This window comes from Erythrolamprus reginae, chromosome 3 (assembly GCF_031021105.1).
Source record: "Erythrolamprus reginae isolate rEryReg1 chromosome 3, rEryReg1.hap1, whole genome shotgun sequence".
Lineage (NCBI taxonomy): Eukaryota > Metazoa > Chordata > Lepidosauria > Squamata > Dipsadidae > Erythrolamprus > Erythrolamprus reginae.
The window spans coordinates 83,099,197-83,117,217 of record NC_091952.1 but is presented as its reverse complement, the minus strand read 5'-3'; the positions used below and the strand labels follow the sequence as shown (position 1 = coordinate 83,117,217).

At 38.9% G+C, this 18,021-nt stretch overlaps 1 long non-coding RNA gene across 1 annotated transcript; it reads right to left on the bottom strand.

The window, feature by feature from the left end:
- Nucleotides 1-1,777: 1,777 nt before the first annotated feature.
- LOC139165738 (uncharacterized) lies at nucleotides 1,778-15,340 on the bottom strand. Its single transcript, XR_011558789.1, has 3 exons — nucleotides 15,237-15,340; nucleotides 14,105-14,152; nucleotides 1,778-2,851 (listed from the first exon to the last, which is right to left on the bottom strand). It is a non-coding gene; the product is annotated as an uncharacterized lncRNA (long non-coding RNA).
- Between the last annotated feature and the right edge of the window lie 2,681 nt (nucleotides 15,341-18,021).

The following is an 18,021-nucleotide window of genomic DNA, read 5'->3' as shown; positions in this document are numbered from 1 at the left end:
CGACAGATGTATATTAAGTAAATCTTTTAGACTCCAACCATGTTATCACTGATATTGTAGTCACTAATAATTGAAGTCACACAAGTGAAGTGAAAGCAAGGAAACAATTGACCCCAAAGTGTGTAATTCTATAGTTGTGGATATATTTTACTCCTTTTACTTTCTTTGTTCTATTGTTTTTGCAGTAACTGATATTTGAAATTAATAAATGTGTATTATTTGCATAAATAGCCCACATTAGCTTTTGAGGGTCTAGAGTGGCTGTCTGTCATAAAAGGGTTATCTCATCCTCACTGGTCTTTGGGTTTTAAAAATCCTTTAATCTTTAGTCAGCCACAGTATATTCCTATTTCAGAAGAATAAAATTGTGAAACAATGTGCTTTATTGTCTTTAACCCTACAGGAAAAGTGTTGTCTACAGTATAACTATTGGGCTAGATACCTTAGTCAATCTATTTCTAAAGCCCAGGTAAGTTACCTTCCTTCCCATCTTTTCTAGTTCTGTGATATCACCTTAAAAGTTTTCTAGATTCTTTCAGCATTAATGTGGAAGTCTTTATATGGCTCGATTCTATAGAAGAGAGCATACAACCCTGCCTGTCCTGCTACTAAAACAAAGGTATGAATTGAATATCACTGTTCTTATCATTGTTTTCCATGTTAAATGTTTGTAAATGTTAACAGATTTGATTAAAAGCTGTTAGAGAAAGCATCTGATAATACCCTCTCTTCCTTGTCCCACCTTCTTCACATTTGCAACATATAAGCAACATATTTTCAGTTCCTAATTCACTATATTGTTTCTCATAGCATTGGAGAAATCCATAACACAATACATGTCTCTTAAGTACTCCCACCCCTCGCAGTTTCCTTCCAATCTAGCAGGAATGATCAGAACCGGCCTTAACTTTATTCATTTAAAAAAAATAAAATGCAGGAATTTTCTAAATTTCTGTTCCCTGACATTTTCCAAAGCCCAATGTGTGGTTTCATCGGTTTTCTACTACAATAAATAGTTGTGTGCAGTAATTTGGGAATCTGGTTTGAGTTGTATTTTTTGCAGCGCTTGTTCGTCACACAACACTGACACGTTGTTGTAAGTATGCCATCTTTCCCATTGTTTATATTCAAGGGCTGAGGCTATCATGATTTATTTATGTTTTAATTAAAATTTGGTGAGTAGACCAGTGGACTTTTTTTTTTAAGCATGCCATTTCTAATTTGTAGCCTCAAGGAAAAAAATCAATAACCTTTCTACCATTTATATTTTTATAGTTACCTCAGGCATTTACAATGCAGACCTACCATTCACCTGCATTCTGACGTAGATGCTAGATGTACATTGGGTATAAATCTTAACCGGGGCAAGGCGGCTGCATATTTCTGGGGCACTTATATTCAGTTTGAATAAAGGGAGCGATGTTACACTTCCATCCTCTTGTCAGGGTGCATGACTAAAATTAATATAGCAGGTAAATTGATGTACTGTAAGCTTTATAACACCTGACTGAATCCTTAACAGATGCTTATAAGTTTAATAATTTAAATTTGCAGTTCTCTCACACCTACCCAAGTTGACGATTTTTAAGCATAATTCCCTGGAAAAAAGGCATAATGCTGAGATCGTATTGAAAATGAACTTGTATTTCCTGCAGGGCAGAGACATCAATTACAAGTGTAAATTGGTGGTGTCAATATATTTAGCTGTATGCGTTGTTAAGTAATTTCATTTTATTAAACTACTCTCTCTTTTTAAAAAAAGAAAACAAGACTGAGACATTTACACAAACATTCTGAGATTTATACAGTTTGGTGGCAAAACGTAATCCAAAATATTTTCAGGGCAAAAATGCCTTGAAAATAGAGATCATGATTTAATATTCCTGAGATCTATTTCTGAAATTCTTTAAAGAATGGAAAACTTGTCAAATTCAAATTCAGAATAGAGCTGAAATAAACCAATCCCCTGCTCAAGCAGGAGACCTTATACCAGTGATGGTGAACCTTTTTTCCCTCAGGTGCCCAAAGTGTATGCGTGCATACTATCGCACACATGTGAGTGCCCACACCCAGAATTCAATGCCTGAGGAGGGTGAAAACAGCCTCCCTCACCCCCACAGAGGCACTTTGGAGGCCAGAAATGGCCTGTTTTCCGCCTTCTGGTGGGCCTAGTAGGTCCATTTTTCGCCCTCTTCAGACTCCAGAGGCTTCCCTGGAGCCTAGGGAGGGCAACCTGTTGAATATGTAATTATATTAATTACAAAAGGGTGCCTAAAGTTCACATTAACATGATTTGTCTTGATTGTTTGCGGCATTTTAGCGGGAAAATTGTTACAATGTCAAAGCTTAGCCTGTTGCTGGGGGAGTCTATAAATACTTAGAGTCGCTGCACTTTCTCCCAGATTTTTCGCGCCTTCTAGCGAATGTCTTGCCAGGCAATAAAAGACTGCTAATTTGAATCAGTCAGAGCCTGTTGATTTATTACACAATCCTCCTCGGAAACATAAAATGCCCTCTGCATGAACCAAAAACCAGCTGGCCAACGCACACATGCGTGCTGGAGCTGAGCTAGGGAAACAGCTCACAGGCTGGCAGATATGGCTCCATGTGCCACCTGTGGCACACGTGCCATACGTTCGCCATCACTGCCTTATACCATTTCAAACAAGAGACTGTGTCTCCTTAAAAACATCCAGTGATAGAGCACCCACAAGTTCTGGAGGCAAGATGTTCCACTGGTTATTTGTTCTCACTGTTAGTAAGGTTCTCTTTTATTCCAGGTTGCTTGTCTCCTTGATTAGTTTCCAGCGGGAGTTGAAGTCCACAAAATTTGATACCTCTGGCAAAAGTGCTGTGGAAGAATAGGAATTTGAGAAGTGGATTAACTGTGAAGTTCTCTACAGGAGTGTTCAACTACCTTAACAACATAATTTAAAGACAGGAAGCAAAACTTCCTGTTACTTTGGGAATAGCAGCCACGGGTAAGGGAATTCTCTGCCAAGCAGACTATAGTTTCATGATGGTGAACCTATGTCATGCATGCCAGAGGTGCCATGCAGAGCCTTCTATTTGGGCATACACGCTGTTGTCCTAGCTCAGCCAGCTGGTCATTGGGTTTCTGAGGCATGCATGCACTCCACCCAGCTGGTTGTAGTAATAATAATAATAATAATAATAATAATAATAATAATATTATTATTATTATTATTATTATTATTATTATTTATTAGATTTGTATGCTGCCCCTCTCCAAAGACTTGGGGCGGCTCACAACAATAATAAAAACAATGTTACAGTGGAACAAATCTAATATTAAAAGGTTTCTGACAAATGAGCACATATATGCACATATCTTCCAGTTTGGGCACTCTGTGCCTAAAATGTTCACCATTTTTAAAGGGCTTTTAGCTATCTTCGGAGAGGGGCGGCATACAAATCTAATAAGTTGTTATTATTATTATTATTATTATTATTATTATTATTATTATTATAGTTTTTAATTATTAGATTTGTACTGCATTGTCTATTTTTGTTGTGAGCTGCCTCGAGTCTTCGGAGAGGGACGGCACACAAGTCTAATAAATTATTATTATTATTATTAATTATTATTATTTCAGACACTCTTTTATGCACAAGACAAAGATAGGGGAGGACATTTTAGGACTTTGCAGCATTCTAGTTGACTAGTTGACCAGTCAAACTAGTGCATGATTATGAACAAAAGTGTTTGCAAAAGGTAGCATTCTGGTCTCCCTTACACTCAAAAGAAAATTGAGAGATGGGTTTTGGGGAGAATAGCCACAGGAAACCAGCAATGCCAATGAAAGCTTCTAGTAGAGAAATCCTGGCATGAAATGCTTTATTTCAGCCCATCTTCCATACATCAGTGGATCCTATCTTGTTTGCATGCAAGCTCTTAAAGATGGCTCTTAGGGAAAACATCACTACTAGGCATAATATCATTAGTTGTCCTCGGCCTGCTTCAGCTGTGTGAAGACACTGAGATATAGAAGCACTCAGACATGTATTTGGGAAACAGTGGGACATCTTGTGCCAGGGCAGAGAGCAGCCTGGATATGCCTGTAATATTGATTCTTGATAAAATAAGCCCCTTTCTATGGCCATCAGGCTAGAACAGAGTGTGTTTAATATTTAGTTAAAATATCTCATTTGCGTAACTATAGAAACATAGAAACATAGAAGTCTGACGGCAGAAAAAGACCTCCTGGTCCATCTAGTCTGCCCTTATACTATTTTCTGTATTTTATCTTAGGGTGGATATATGTTTATCCCAGGCATGTTTAAATTCAGTTACTGTGGATTTATCTACCACGTCTATACTTGCTGGGTGATCTCTGATCTCCTCTTGGAGTCTTTTTCTTTTGCATATTGACACTTAAAATAAGCTTATGCTATAGCAATAAAAGAACTTCTAAAACTGGGTCAGACCTAGACATTAAGTTGTCTGTTGCAAGGATCTACTGACCCAGGAGGTGAATTTTATTTATTTTTTATTTTATTTATTCATTTGTCCAATACACAATACATATGGAAGAGAATAGACACGAAGTAATATATATATAAAGATAATATGTAAAAATAGAGGAGGAGATATATGAAAGGAAGAAAATATATATGATATATGAGATAAAGGAAAGACAATTGGACAGGGGACGAAAGGCACACTAGTGCACTTATGTACACCCCTTACTGACCTCTTAGGAACCTGGAGAGGTCAATCGTGGATAGTCTAAGGGAGAAATGTTGGGGGTTAGGGGTTGACACTATTGAGTCTGGTAATGAGTTCCACGCTTTGACAACTCGATTGTTATAGTCATATTTTTTACAGTCAAGTTTGGAGCGGTTAATATTAAGTTTGAATCTGTTGCGTGCTCTTGTGTTGTTGCGATTGAAGCTGAAGTAGTGATTGACCGGTAGGACGTTGCAGCATATGATCTTGTGGGCAATACTTAAATCGTGTTTTAGGCACCATAGTTCTAAGTTTTCTAGACCCAGGATTGTTAGTCTATTTTTGTAGGGTACAGTGGTACCTCGAGATACGAGTTTAATTCGTTCCGGACCTGGGCTCTTAAGTCGAGCAGCTCTTATCTCGAACGACTTTTCCCCATAGGAATTAATGTAAATAATTTTAATTGGTTCCAGCCCTCAAAAAACTCACAAAGTTAGTCTAAATTATGCAGAAAGACATGTTTTTAATGAAGAAATGTACATGTACATATAAATGAATAATGAAGTTTCTTTCACTTAACTTGTAAACTTTCTTAAACTTTTAAATTTACATATGTTCAACTTCTCTGCCACCCAATCCTGTAGGACAGAGGTCCCCAATCCTTTTTGCACCAGGGACCGGCTTTAAGCGATCAAGAGAGGAATGGGTGAATGAATGGACGGAGGGTGGGAAGGAAGGAAGGAAAGAGGGAAGGGACAGGAACAGAGGAAGGAAGCAAGGAAACTTATGAAAGGGGAGAGTAAGAGAGGAATGAGTGAAGGGAGGGAGGGAGGGAAGAAGGTGGGAAGGAGAAAGAAAAGAAGAAATAGAGGAAGGGAAGGTAAAAGAGAGAAAGAAAAAGAGCAAGAAAGAAAGCTGCAAGCACCCCCCCGAGCCCCCCAGGCCGGCTGCAACCTTTTAAAACACGCGCGCCGCTTCGCAGCTGTCTCCTGAAGCCGAACGCGGAAGTTAGCATTTGGCTTCAGGAGACAGCTCCTTGGCGCTTGTATCTCGAATTTGGGCTTGTAAGTAGAACAAAAATATCTCTCCCCTCCCAGCTCTTATCTCGAGTTGCTCTTAAGTAGAGCAGCTCTTATGTCAGGGTTCCACTGTATTCTGTTTTGAGTGGAGGAGTGAAGGGCTCTTCTTTGGACGTTTTCAAGGGTGTTGATGTCCGAGATGTGGTATGGGTTCTAGACAGTTGAGCTGTATTCAAGGATGGGTCTGACAAAAGTTTTGTAGGCTCTTGTGAGTAGTGTGAGATTGCCGGAGCAGAAGCTATGTAGGATCAGGTTAACAACTCTAGAAGCCTTTTTGGCGATATTGTTGCCACTCAACGCATCCAAGGCAGCCAAATCCTTAGGAAGCATAAGACAGGCTATTGACACACTCATTTTGGTGCCCTAGCACTTGAACACTGCCTAATTACTAGTCTGCCTGATGCTTATTGTCTACTTAAGCAAATGGTTTAATGCCAACCATACTGCTAATCATCTGCCTAAGCAAAGACGAGTCTGCCACACTCAACATCTCAGATAAATAGGAGGCTGGAAATTCACTAAATAATTAAAGTGCTTTAAAGCGCAGACTCATCTGATCACGAGAAAAATTCAGGACTAAGAGGTGATGGAGATGAATGTCCAAGCCACTTTAAGGTTTCTTTGCCTTCAGCCAGCAATCATTCATGCTGCTTTTGGCTTCTCCTACTAGATGTGCAGTCAAATCACTCTCCCACCAAAGTTTAAAACTTCAAAAAAATGAAACAGTTGCAATGAACACTGAACAGTTGCAGGAACTGGGTATGTCTAGTTTAATGAAAAGAAAGACTAGGGGAGACAGAATAGCAGTGTTCCAATATCTCAGGGGTTGCCACAAAGAAGAAGGAGTCAACCTATTCTCCAAAGCACCTGAGGGTAAAACAAGAAACTAAATAGGTGGAAACTAAACAAGAAGAGAAGCAACTTAGAACTAAGGAGAAATTTCTTGACAGTTAGAACAATTAATCAGTGGGACAATTTGCCTCCAGGAGCTGTGAATGCTCCAACACTGGAAGTTTTAAAGAAAATATTGGATAACCATTTGTCTGATGTAATGTAGGATTTTCTATCTAAGCAGGGGGGTGGACTACAACAGTGATTTTCAACCTTTTTTGAGCCGCGGCACATTTTTTACATTTACAAAATCCTGGGGCACACCACCAACCAAAATGACACAAATCTAATAAATAAATAAATAAATAAATAAATAAATAAATAAATAAATAAATAAATAAATAAATAAATAAATAAATGAATGAATGAATAAATAAATAAATAAATAAATAAATAAATAAATAAATAAATAAACAAACAAATAAATAAATAAATAAATAAACAAACAAACAAACAAATAAACACATAAACACATAAACACATAAATACATAAATAAATACATACATACATACATACATACATACATACATACATACATACATACATAAATAACCCCCTCATATATACAATCCCATGTAACATCCCCTTATAAATACAGTCAATCATCAATCATCCCTCCTCAAATTTATACCACTGTCTCATTTCTGGGTACTTCTCCTGTCTTTCCCCCTTTTCTCTCTCATGTTTCTCATTTCTCTCTCTTCCTCCCTTTTTCCCTCATTCCTTCTCCCTCTCACTTCTCCTCTTTTTCCATCCCTGTCTCTCTCCCCCCCTCTTATGTGTGTGTATGTATAGACACTCGAACCATTTCCAAAACCAGTTGAGGGCTGGGGTCTTTTTCTCTTTTATTCTTTTCAAAAACAGGTGTGGGCTGGGGGGGGGGGGTTTCTTATTATTTGGGTGCTTTTTACCATATGCTTCAAGAATCACCCCTCTCTCTCTCTTTTGTTTCTCTCTCCTCTCATTCTCTGCCTCAATCATTTTCTCATTTCTCCTTTTTTCTCCCCTTTTTGTTCTCATTTCTCTCTCTCTCTCCTTTCCTCTCCCTATCTGTCTCTCTTGCTTTCTCTCTCTCTTGCTATCTCTTTTTCTCTCTTGCTTTCCTTCTCTCTCTCTCTCTCGTTCTCTCTTATTTTCTTTCTCTCTCTCTCTCTTGTTCTTTCTCTCTCTCATGCTTTCTCTCTCTTGTTCTTTCTCTCTCTCTGTTGCTCTCTCTCTCGTTCTCTCTCTTATTTTCTCTCTCTCTCTCTCTCATGCTTTCTCTCTCTTGTTCTTTCTCTCTCTCTCTCTGTTGCTCTCTTGTTCTCTCTTATTTTCTTTCTCTCTCTCTCTCTCTTGTTCTTTCTCTTTCTCCCTCTCTCTCTCTCTTTTGCTCTCTCTCTCTCGTTCTCTCTCTTCCTTTCTTCTCTGTGGAGGCAGGCGAAGGTTTTCCTTAGTTTGAATGTTCTGAGCAAGCTGGCAGGGGGATGGGAAGCAGCTTCTTTACTGACAGCCCGGGACGGGACTGTGAGAGGGGTGGGTGTTCCCACAGCGCTCGGAGCGGCTAGCGGCCGGATCGCCAGCGCTGCTGCAGCCACCGCTGGGGGAGGAGCCGCGCCCCAAGAAAGCCAGAGAGAAGGACGGATCGGGCGGGCGGGGACAGCCACAAGTGGAAGCCTCAGCCCTGGAGCTCCCACTTGCAGAATCCGCCCCTCCCCTGGCTATTGCCCACCGTTGCTATTAGCGACGAGAAGCCATGGGCGCGAGGGGGCCGACTTTCAAAGCAACCTTTGCCAGCCTCCCACGGGAGGGTGCCAATAGCGGCGATGGCGGCGGGCAATAGCCGGGGGGCGGCTTCTGCAAGTGGGAGCTCCAGGGCTGAAGCCTCAGCCCTGGAGCTCCCACTTGCAGGAGCCGCCTCGCGGCACACCTGACCATGTCTCGCGGCACACCGGTTGAAAAACACTGGACTAGAAGACCTTCAAGGTCCCTTCCAACTCTGTTATTATTATTATAAACAGTGTTGCCTCAAAGAGAACGCTTAGCACTGTTTGATCAAATTCCAAAATTATCAGCAAGTACACTTCATCATCATTCTAAACAAGTATGTTTATGTTCTACAATGTGAAATATACTGGACTTCCATCCACTAATCAGTGGTGAATATCTGTGAGTATCCAGGTTTTTCCTGGCTCAAATTTTCATCAATCTCTGCCATAGAAGCTATAGTCCAATAATATCTTCAGGAAACGTAGTTCTCCACTCTTGTCTTAGTGTTATCACATTTTGATGAACTCACACTAAAATGGTCAATTACATAGAGATTTGGAAAAGAAGCCCTCATGCTTTTTCTCGTTGGTTCTAGAAAAGACCTTTAGTTATATCTGGTTCTGAATCATATGATCATTTACTTTAATTGTTGAAATGGATCCAGAATATCATCTCAACAATCCTCTGCCTAGTGTATTGATGGCGAATCTACAATACATATGACAAAGGTGTCACATCACAACAATTTGGGTGATATGTTATCATTCACCAACATCTGATAAGCAACATTTCTTGAAATCATGCCCTATTCTCAAACAATTTTTGGATGGGGTAGATGCTACTTGAGAGTGAGATATGTTCTTGCCTGCTGTCTGGATCCTCCAGAAGACACAAGAGAGGGCTGTGTTCTCACTTAGCCTCCAGACCCTCTGAAAAATGCTTGAGAATGGAGTATGCTTTCATGTGGGTTTTGGAGAGGCTGCAGAAGAGCATTTTTCAAAGTTGCTTCAAAGGCCCCCAAAGTTGTCTCGAGAAAGAAGACCCCTTCACTCCTCCACTCGAAACAGAATACCCTACGAAAATAGACTAACAATCCTGGGTCTAGAAAGCTTAGAACTACGGCGTCTAAAACATGATTTAAGTATTGCCCATAAGATCATATGCTGCAACGTCCTACCAGTCAACGACTACTTCAGCTTCAACCACAACAACACAAGAGCATGCAACAGATTCAAACTTAATATTAACCGCTCCAAACTTGACTGTAACAAATATGACTTTAACAATCGAGTTGTCGAAGCGTGGAACTCATTATCGGACTCAATAGTGTCAACCCCTAACCCCCAACATTTCTCCCTTAAACTATCCACGGTTGACCTCTCCAGGTTCCATAAGTGCACTAGTGTGCCTTTCAGACCCTGTCTAATTGTCTTTCCTTTATTTCATATATCATATATATTTTCTTCCTTTCATATATCTTCTCCTCTATTTTTACATATTATCTTTATATATACTACTTCATGTCTATTCTCTTCCATATGTATTGTGTATTGGACAAATGAATAAATAAAAATAAAATAAATAAAACCACAGGAGCCAATTAACAAAAGAGAACGCAGCCTAGAGATAAGTAGAGCATGGCAGATCTTGGAGATCACGCACGTAATTGGACTGTATTTTTTTACACAGATAAATATGTAAACAATTGTTTCTCTTTCGTAGGACACATTAAGTTAGACATTTTCTAAACACACTGAGACCAAATGACTCATCATCACTAGCCTAGTGCACTACATCCTGACAAGGTCCCTGACAGATAATCATCCATCTTCTGTTTAAACAACTCTAGTAAAGTGTGGGCCACTTCCTGAAGAAAAATCTTACATTGTTAAAACACGCACAGAAGAATATTGCGGTGTTCTGCAGTCATGTAACCATGATTTATGACAGGGTATTTTGGTCACTTTCCGGCCATTTTGGACCATGGCATTTGCTTAATGACTGCAACTTTTGTTTAATAACTTAATGCCATAAAAAAAGTCATAAAATTGGGTCCAATCATGTGATGGCCTCGACTTTGTGACTATCGTGTCTTATGATAAAAATTCCAGCCCACATTGCAATAGTAAGTGAAGAAGTATCTCTTGTCATTTCTTTTCCAAGCTATGAAGCTCTCACTAACTCTTCACCAATCATTCCAAGATCCTTATCATCTTGATTTTATTTAAGTTTATAAAAGTTGTTCCTAAAATGTGATGTAATAATATTGCAGATGTTACTGATCAGTGCAGAACAGATAGTAACTAACTTTTTTTCCAATTTGACACTATATTTTGGTTGATGTAATCTATGCTTGAATTTTGCTCTTTGCATCTGCATCGTAAACCTTAGCACATGTTCAGTTTCTTATCTGCCAAGATCCTCCGCAACCTTTTCTCAAGTTTTTGCTGTCTAATATGATTACGTTTGCTTTTTTTTTTACATTTTTTAAAGCTGCCGACTGAAGAAACTCATCGCTTTCACACGAACGTTCATTTGTATTGCAAAAGTTTATTCAGATGATTTATAAGTCTGTTGTAATGATGGCCCTATGGAGTTAGAGGCTAAGAACAAAAGTACAGCTTGACATAGTCTTAGATAAACACATTTTCCCTTAAAATCAAACAGCTGGACTATTTTTTTTAAAGATTCTGTAAAAGAGAAGTTAAAAAATACATATTTTTAGATTAAATAACCATTTGCAAAACTGTATCCTGCCCAAAATGCTTTTCCCAGAGTCCTATATGCTGGACACTGGGAATAACATTTTGGGCAGAATACAGTTTTGCGAATGGTTATTTAATCTAAAAATATGCATCTTTTTACATATGTAATTGTGACAAATTATTCTCTCTGTTCTTTTGTCCGTGTGTGTATGCTTTCTTTTTGTGAATACCAAGAAGTCATAATACCTATGTGGCTTCTACAGAAAAGTAATTATTGGTACAGTGATACCTTGTCTTACAAACTTAACTTGGTTCCGGGACGAGGTTCTTAAGGTGAAAATTTTGTAAGAGAAAACAATGTTTTCCATAGGAATCAATGGAAAAGTGATTAATGCGTGCAAGCCCAAAATTCACCCCCTTTTGCCAGCCGAAGCGCCTGGTTTTGCACTGCTGGGATTCCAGTGAGGCTCCCCTACATGGGAAACCCCACCTCCGGACTTCTGTGTTTTTGCGATGCTGCAGGGGAATCCCAGCAGGGGAATCCCAGCATCGCAAAAACGAGCGCTTCGCTGGCAACGGAAGTCTGGAGGTGGGGTTTCCAGCGAAGGGAGCATCAGTGAAATCGCAGCATCGCAAAAACACCAAAGTCCTCGAAACTCCACAGATTTGGACCTCTGTGTTTTTGCGATGCTGCGATTTTACTGAGGCTCCCTTCGCTGGGAAACCCCGCCTCCGGACTTCCTTTGCCAGCGAAACGCCCATTTTTGCGCTGCTGGATTCCCCTGCTGGGATTCCCCTGCAGCATCAAAAAAACACAGAAGTCCAGAGGTGGGGTTTCCCATGGAGGGGAGCCTCAAGGGAATCCCAGCAGCACAAAAACGGGTGCTATGCTGGCAACGGAAGTCCGGAGGCAGGGCATCTCTGCGGCGGTGGTGGGTTTGTAAGGTGAAAATACTGTAGTTTGTAAGAAGAGGCAAAAAAATCTTAAACCCCAGGTTTGGATCTTGAAAAGTTGTATGACGAGGCATTTGTAAGAAGAGGTATTTCTACAGATCTGGTAATGGAAAACTCTTATCCCAGTTATATGGTTTGATCGGACTGACTGCTAGATCGAGAGAACATGGATTTCTATGCCTGTAAGTATCTTATATTTTTTTAATCTGTCTGTCTCACATCCACTCAAAAGTTGTTTTATGTGTGCTAAATTTCAGCCCAGGGAATGATATAAATCAGCTCAATGGTGAATAGTAGAGCCAGCCTGCAGTGGTAGAAGCTTGGCAATTTTAGACCTTAATTTTAATGGCTTTCATTAATGGCTTTCAAACAGCCATATGGGCTTCATCTCTAAACATCACTCTTTGTCCTCCACCATGTTTGATTTCTGCTTAGTTTGATACAACCAAGGTTAGCTGTTTTCTGATTTTCTAAACTCTGTAATAGCGTTTGTACAGACCCTATGGCCATCCCATGTGGTAAAATATTTAAAGTAAATCTCCTTTAGCCTTCAGGAGCCTGATTAAATGTCAAAACATAATGCTGGAATGGTTTGCTTCTTATAAGGATGTCTGTGAAGAAGATTTGTGTTGGTGTGTGTGTATCATGAAAACATTAAGATGGCAACTTTGATTATGTAATGGTGGCTGCCATCTTAACTTCTGTGAACGCCCACCATGAAACACAAATGTTCTTATTTTCTCCACATCATTTACACCTCCCCCCCCCCCCAAAACCCCATCATTCTTGGACAATCAGGTTGCAAAGAACTTGTTAGCATATCTATTCTTGAAGCATGATTAAAATGCAGAACAAATCTGTTAAGGCATTGGAGGGCTATGGCATGGTGCATTAGTGGGTTCAATAGTATATTCTAAAGTGAAAGTATAGGTAGTCCTCAGCTTGCAACCACAAGTTAGCACAAAATTCTGTTGCTAAGCAAGACAATTGTTAATTGAATTTTGCCCCATTGTATAGCCTTTCTTGCCTCAATTGTTAAGTGAATCGCTTTAGTAAAGTTAGTAACACAGTTGTTAAGTGAATTTGGCTTCCCCACTAATTTTGCTTGTCAGAAGGTCAAAGGGGTGACCCTGGGACACTGCAACCATAATACCAGCCAGTTGCTAAGTGTTTGAATTGGACAACTGAAGTGATTCACTTCACGACCGGGACAAGAAAGGTCGTAAAACTGGAAAAATTCACTTAACACATGTTTAACTTAGCAACAGAAATGGGCTCAATTGAGTACTACCTGTATTCTCTTCCTGAACCTATGTTAGACATCAAAGCTAATCATTTTATCCATCAAATTAACATAGTAGATCTGTTGTGGTTAGCTCTGGCCCAGCTCCTGTCCCAAGGACTGTGGATGTGGGGGAGACATCCACATGCTGCAGGCCTGTTTTGCCCTTGGTGGAATCTGATGATGAAGGCTCCTCTGACCCAGAAGACATGAGTGACAGGGAGGAGGAGAGTGTGGCAGACAGCTCAGAAGGAGATCAATTATCTAGCTCCTCCTTGGATTCAGAACAAGAGTTAATTATACAGCCATGCATGCGGAGAGCGATGCATAGGCAACAACAACTGAGAGATTATTATCAAAGAAAATGAGGCCACCTGTGGTTGGGTGGGGCTGTGGTAATTAGTGAGGCTGCTATAAATAGCAGCCTGTGGGTTTGGCCATTGAGGAGGATTATCTGATCGTTGTGTTTCGTGCCTGCTTTGCTGCGTTTGACCTTTTGTGTGCTGATTTTTCCCCGCTTTGAACCTAAACCAGGGCAAAGTGTGTTTCACTTTGTGAAAGAAGAAGGAATGTGAATTACCTCACAGCTGCAAGCTAAGTATCACAGAACTTATAAGGGACTTGTACCAATTACCAGTTTGTTTGGAGACCAGTGCTCTTTGCTATACAAAAAGAGGGCTTAGTTTAAGTGATTTTTCATCATAAAGAACATTGTTTTGAATTTTCAAACGTGTGTGTGTCTGAAATTTGTACCTGTGAATTTTCGGGAGGAGTCTACCAGAGAGCCCGACAGAATAAGATCTGAAAATGGAAAGGAAAAATAGTCTTCATAGAATTACAGATACAACAAATGAAGCATTCAGACTGATTCTTTCCTTCCTTCCTTCCTTCCTTCCTTCCTTCCTTCCTTCCTTCCTTCCTTCCTTCCTCCTTCCTCCCTCCCTTCCTCCTTCCTTCCTTCCTTCCTTCTTTCCTTCCTCCTTCCTTCCTCCCTCCCTCCCTCCTTCCTCCTTCCTTCCTTCCCTCCTTCCTTCCTTCCTTTTTAATAAAAACCCTTTTTATTCAAGACCACCACCAGAAATTTTCTGCTGGACTGGAAAACAGCAGTTGGTTCTGAATATTGTCTGTAGCCTTTCTTATCTTAAGCCCCCCCCCCCCCCAAGATAAATACGTTTATGTGCCTGGCTGTGTATTACCGGTAATAGATATTTTATTTATCAGTTAAATTGCAATAATACTGTTGCTAATAATTATTATTGATTTCCATATTCTTAATTTAATGAATGAGAAGCAACTGGGCTAAAGCAGGGTCAGCTGCTAAAAATGTAAGTTCATCTGTATAATAAGACAGATTGAAACTTTAATTATTATTATTGTTATTATTTATTAAATTTGTTTTTTTTTCCATATTTTTTATTAATTTTCTTTAAAACAACATACAGACTTACAAACATTTAACATACAATGTAGGGATGTATCATCCCTGCTCTTCTCAAAAGTATAAATGCAGATACAGAAAAAGGAATACACGATTGCATATCTAATTCAATGCTACTAATACAAAAATTATCTAATAGAGAAAAAAATTGATATCATATAAAAATTTCTAACTAGTTTCAAGTCAAAAAGTTAAACAAATTTCTATTCTGTCTATATAAACTAAATCTAATATAAATTTCAATGAGTATTATTTATTAAATTTGTATGCCACCCCTCTCCGAAGACTCGATGTAGATTGTGTTTAAAGAGGGTGAACATACTATGGAAAAAAAAAAACCACTTGCCATAATAAATTAGCTGACCAGTCTGATTAAAAATATATATTTTTAAATGAGAAGAGATACATAAAATGATTTTTTTTAAAAAGGTCTGAAGGACATCTTACATATTTTGATTCAATAACAAGAAAGCAGGATGCTAGTTGGAGAACATCTGGCTGATGAAGATAGACTGGTATACCCTTCCATATGGGAGGGAACAAAGGCTGCAATCAGTCCTCAGGGTGTTTGGAAGGCATTTTATCTAAGAACAGATAGAGCGTCTGCCAATTAAAATTGATTTGGGAGCCAGGTAAGAGAAAAGGGAAGAGCATTTTAGAAATACTTGGCCTCTATACACAGATCTGTGCAGTTAATCTTCAATTGAGTGGCTGTGGCTTTGAACCACTGATTAATCAATCTTTCCCTTCTGCCTCTAGATGATGCCAGCACCATCACTCAGAACCAAACGCAGTCCAGTGAGGTCTTCCCTTCAACTCCTTTTGAAATCCTGAAGAAATTCTTGACATCTGGGGTCAGGAATCATTGACGCTGGGGAGAAACCCTATTTAAAATCGTTCTTGGTACTTATGAAGATTTTGTCATCTAAGCTAATTTTTGATGCTTTACTTTGGCACTTCACTTTAAATCTGAAAGGAGCCAGCAAAACAAACATTTGCAGACTGCAATCCATTATTGTCATTCCAGGAACTATGAACGTTTTTTCATGTGTCGCCCAGTTGTTACTTGAATCCTGGGCTTCCTTCATGTAGACGGTTGCTTTAACTCCAGAGATATGAATTACGTCTTAGTTTGTGAAGCACAAATTCAAGAGGAAAAAGTTGCAAGACATTTTTTTCTTTCCAAAGAAAAAAGAATCTAAATCAGAATTCCATGTAAATCAGAATGATATCGTTTTTAAAAAAAAACCACCAAAGAAAAGCTGAAAAAGCATTTGGCACTGAAAGCCACCTTGGCAGAATTTTGAGAACATCACTTTTTCACACACACGTCTTAAACATATAACTCCATTTATTTCCTGAAGCATGAGAACACGCCAAGTGATGAATGTGGAAGATAGTTGTAACATAACTGATATCTTGAGTTTCTGATATACACTTTAATAAATTAAAACAGAACTGAACTGCACTAATACACCGCATATTGCAGTGCAAGCTAGATTCTATGCACCACTTTTTCCGGTATAGCTTCCGTTATCTTATGTAAATGTGTATTAATTAAAGCACTTCAACAATGTAGAATATTGATCTAATCTGCTATAATGGCTCTGTTGGAGCAATTACTATCTATCACAAGAGATCTACATTTAAAGATTATTTTTCTGGACTGTGCATTATTGGTTTGATAGAGCTTCCCTGTTTTTGCAGAGCTGTTATTGCCTTTTCTGCAGATAATTCTGATTTTCTGCATCACTGACATACCTGGTTGAAGTTGCTTTGATCTGATGTGGCATTTTATTTCCTCAAATGGCAATTTTTCAGGACCACCCTGTAGCAGCTTTATACCAATGTGCATGCATTCTCAAGTGTGCTCTATGGTAAATTTAGCATAACTGTTTCACACATGCCCAATGCACTAGGCCCAAGTGGAACACTAAAATATCATTAGCAGACTTGGTGGGGTGTATTAAACTATTATACTCTGATGTAGATCAACCACATGATCTAAATTTCTTGACATTCAAAACCTGTAAGGAGAACACTTAATTATTATGGATTTATCCCAGTATATTTTCCCAATCTAACCCCTTTTAATCATAGCCCAACTGTCTAGATTGGCTTGTGTTATGGAAACTCAGAACAATTTAGAAGATCAGGTGATTCTATAAATAAATTATCTACCAAGATAAATAGAAATAAGTTTATCATTGGTCTAGACTACATGCCTCTTCTAAGAACCAGCTCAAACCTCCAAAATGAGTAAACTTTCAGCTTTCAATATATATATATTTATTGCCAAGAGGCAAAAAAGGAGCTGTGATGTTCCTTCAATATACCAGGGTGATTCAACACAAAAACCTGTAACCCTTCCCTGGTACAGAGCTGAAGGGATTGGATAGTGTATCCTAGAAGTTAATTTTCTGTCTTACAAGGCCAAGGTTGCAAGTTCAAGTCCTAGTGAGGGCATGGCTAGCTGATGAGGCCAGAATAAGGCTGAAATAGATCTATCTTAGTCTCTCTTAATTTTCAAATTCAGCAAAAACATGTGCTAGGGCGAACAAAGTCAAAAGCACCAGCCTGAAGATGATGACGAATGGGACCCCATCAAAACATCACCAGGAATCTCTGAAACTTACACGGGAAGAAACCCGAATATGCCAAGACCTTCATACCTGTACCTGTGAAAATCTACAAAAACAAATATATATGTATGTATATACAGCTTTCAATTTGTTGTTTAAATGTGATAGATGAGATTATATATATGTTCTGCCAGACTCTATGGTATATATATAAAATCTATCACATTTAAATAACAAATATGTGTGTGTGTGTGTGTGTGTCACATGTTTTGCTGAATTTGAAAATAAGGGAGACTAGGATAGATCTATTTCGGCCTTATTTTGGCTTCATCAGCTAGCCATACTTTCACTGGGACTTGAATTCGACACAAATAACACACACACACACACACACACATATATATATACAGTATATATTTCAATTTAGCAGTCTCATCTATCACATCTAAACAACACTGCAACAATTTCAGAAGAATGAGTCAAAATACATTGGTGCTGTAATTAGTGTTTCGTACGTTGTGCGTATAAGGTTTAAAACTCCTCGATGAAACTATTTCTTGAAGCTAATCCACTTACAGATATTAAACTATGACATCTTTAGGCAATGTGCAGCTGGGTTAAACCAACTGCTTTTTAATTACTAAGTGAAC